Here is a 3,105-nt window from a genome sequence, read left to right as displayed (position 1 = left end):
ACCTGTTATTCATCATGACATCTCGGCTCACATCTCATAGACCAAGAGATGGCAACCCCCTAGTCAAACCTGTTAATCATAACCTCTCCTGGAGGGTAGTCAAAACTGTTTATCAACCACTAACCCGGGACTGGAGGGTGGTCCAAACTGGGTTTAATCATAACCCCCTGGAGGGTAGTCAAACTGTTATCAATAAACCCCTGGAGGGTAGTCAAAAACTGTTATCATAACCCCCTGGAGGGTGGATCACAGGACACTGTTATCATAACCCCCTGGAGGGTAGTCAAACGTTATCCTAACCCCTGGAAGGGTAGTCAAACTGTTATCAAAAATAACCCCCTGGAGGGTAAGTCCCCAAACTGTTTATCAATAACCCCTGGAGGGTAGTCAACTGTTAACTAACCCCCCTGGAGGGTGGTCAAAACTGTTAATCATAAACCCCGCTGGAAGGGTAGTCAAGCACACACCGACACTGTATCACCAAATAACCCCCACTGGACGGTAGATCAAACTGTCTATCATAACCACACCCCTGGAGGGTAAGTCAAAACTGTTTATCAAATAACCCCGCTGGAGGGTAGTCAAAACGTTATCATAACCCCTGGAGGGTGGTCACAACGTTAATCATAACCCCCTGGAGGAGTGGTCAAAACTGGAGTTATCAACACTCTGGAAGTAGGTACCAAATGTTACATACAACCCACGGAGGGTGGTCAAAGAACTGTTAATCACATAACCCGACCCCTGGCAGGACGCGTGGTCAAACACTGGCTTTTAAATACAATCAAACACCCACCGCACCACCACTGGAGGGGTAGAAGGTCAGAACCTGTTATCATAACCCCCTGGAGGGTAGTCAAACGTTTATCATAACCCCCTCGGAGGGTAGGTCAAACTGTTAGTCATAACCCCCCTGGAGGGTAAGTCACCTGTTTATCAAATAACCGCCCCCTGGAGGGTAGTCAAACTGTTATCGATAACCCCCACACACACTGGAGGGTTAGTCAACCCAACTGCTACTAATCAATAACCGCCCCTGGAGGGTGGTCCAAAACTGTTAAAATCATAACCCCACTGGAGGGTGGTCAAAACCTGTTATCAATAAACCCTTTGGAGGGTAGTTCAACACCAGCTGTTATGCATAACCGCACCTGGAGGGTAGTCAAACTGTATCGATAACCCCTGGGGGTAGTCAAAAAACTGTTTATCATAAACCCCATGGAGGGTAGTCAAACGTTAATCCATAACCCCTGAGGGTAGTTAAACTGTTATGCATAACCTCCCACATCGAGGAGTAGTCAAAACGTATCATCGACAGTTGTCTTTACCTAATCCTTAATAACCACCCTTTGGGACCAGATCAAAATCGTATTAGTCTCCACTCAATAATATCCCTCGCAAGAGGGTGCTCAAAAACTGTTTAAAATCTACCATACTAACCTGTTTCTCCCATAGCACTACTGTCGTGGAGGGGCTGACCGTTTATCTTAACCTCTAAAGCCTGTTTATCACATACCGCCCTGGAGGGTAGATCCAAACTGTTAATCATGAAAACCCTCTGGCAGGGTTGGTACAAAGAACTGTTATCATAACCTCGACCCCACAGTGGGCGGAGTTAGTGCAGACAAAAAAAAAACCCTAACGCATATTGCTAAACCTACTGTTTAATCACTAATAATACTAACACCCCTACCATTGTAACCCTGCAGGGTAGTCCAAGTATAACTGGGGTTATCAATAACCCTCTGGAGGGTGGTACAAAACCCGTTAATCATAGTCAAACAGAGAACCAACTACTTCTCTTAAACCCTAAGTTCCATAAACTCCTGATGAATACCACCAAAGTTGTGTTTAGTCCGATCTTCACGATATGACACCGTAGAGCTTCACCCAGGCAGAGCATAGAGTAGAGCAGGCAGAGAGGAGCACGATAGCTTTGATGGTCCAGTTTGTATATATAATGTCAGGACGATGACGATGGTTACGGAGAGTTCAAGTCTTTACACACAACATCCACCAAACCAGACATTGTACAAGCAAAGCATTACGTTTAATAAGAGCCTGTGTATACAAGCTGAATTGTTGTAAAAACTAAAACAGTTTTCTGGGAAAGAGATTTGGTTACATGAAAACGGAGGAGTTCTGAGAAGAGCTGGTCTGAGTATGCTGCTACAGATCTAGGATATGAGGCATAATTTTAACAAAACACTGGAAAGGTTTTCATTGATCTTTGGACACAAAAGTATTATACAAACACCACACCCACACACCACACACACACACAGCACACACACAACACACACACACACACACCACAACAACACAACAACACAGCACACACCACACCACACACACACACGTCACGTTTGACATGTTTTTTAAAATGTAAATACTAGTGGGGTAATGTAGTCATAGGTGAGTGTACAGCTAAGATAAGATTTAAACAGCTGGACTACTATGATATTATATAACATCTCTCTCTGTCTCTCTCGCTTCTGTTTCTCGTGTCCTATCTCTCTCTCCCCTCTCTCCTCTCTCGATCTCTGTTCTCTCATCGCTCTCAACATCCCGATCTCTCTTCCTCGTCTCTCTCGTCTCCTCCTCTTCTCCTTCTCTCTTCTCTCCTCTCTCGACTCCGTCCCTCTCTCCTCTCTCAACACACAATTCCTATTCATTCCATTATGTGTGTGTGTGTGTGTGTGTGTGTGTGTATATACTTTGTGTCAAAAACATAAACCTCAGTGTTTTTATAAATACTGCATCTAGTCAGCAGCATTACTCAACCAGCTCTTCTCAGAAACTCCTCCGTTCATAACAATCTCTTTCCAGAAACTGTATTAACACAGCTTAACACAGCTATAAACGTAATGCTTTGCTTGTAATGTCTGTGGTTGTTGTGACTTACTAAGCCTGTCTGGTTTGTTAGTGATTCATACTGAAGAGACGGAAGGTGACTAGGAGTAGATTATGGCAGAAGTCGGATCTCTGTTACTATGATAACAGTTTGACCACCCTCCAGAGGGTTATGATAACAGTTTGACTACCCTCCAGGGGGTTATGATAACAGTTTGACTACCCTCCAGGGGGTTATGATAACAGTTTGAC

General features: G+C 44.3%; 1 long non-coding RNA gene across 5 annotated transcripts in view; it reads right to left on the bottom strand.

The window, feature by feature from the left end:
- LOC111960268 (uncharacterized) overlaps window positions 1-3,105 on the bottom strand; it is a 29,967-nt gene that overhangs the window by 734 nt on the left and 26,128 nt on the right. The gene's annotated exons all lie outside the window — the stretch shown is intronic.

This window comes from Salvelinus sp. IW2-2015, linkage group LG37, assembly GCF_002910315.2.
Source record: "Salvelinus sp. IW2-2015 linkage group LG37, ASM291031v2, whole genome shotgun sequence".
Taxonomy (NCBI): Eukaryota; Metazoa; Chordata; class Actinopteri; order Salmoniformes; family Salmonidae; genus Salvelinus; species Salvelinus sp. IW2-2015.
This window is presented reverse-complemented; position numbering and strand designations above follow the sequence as displayed.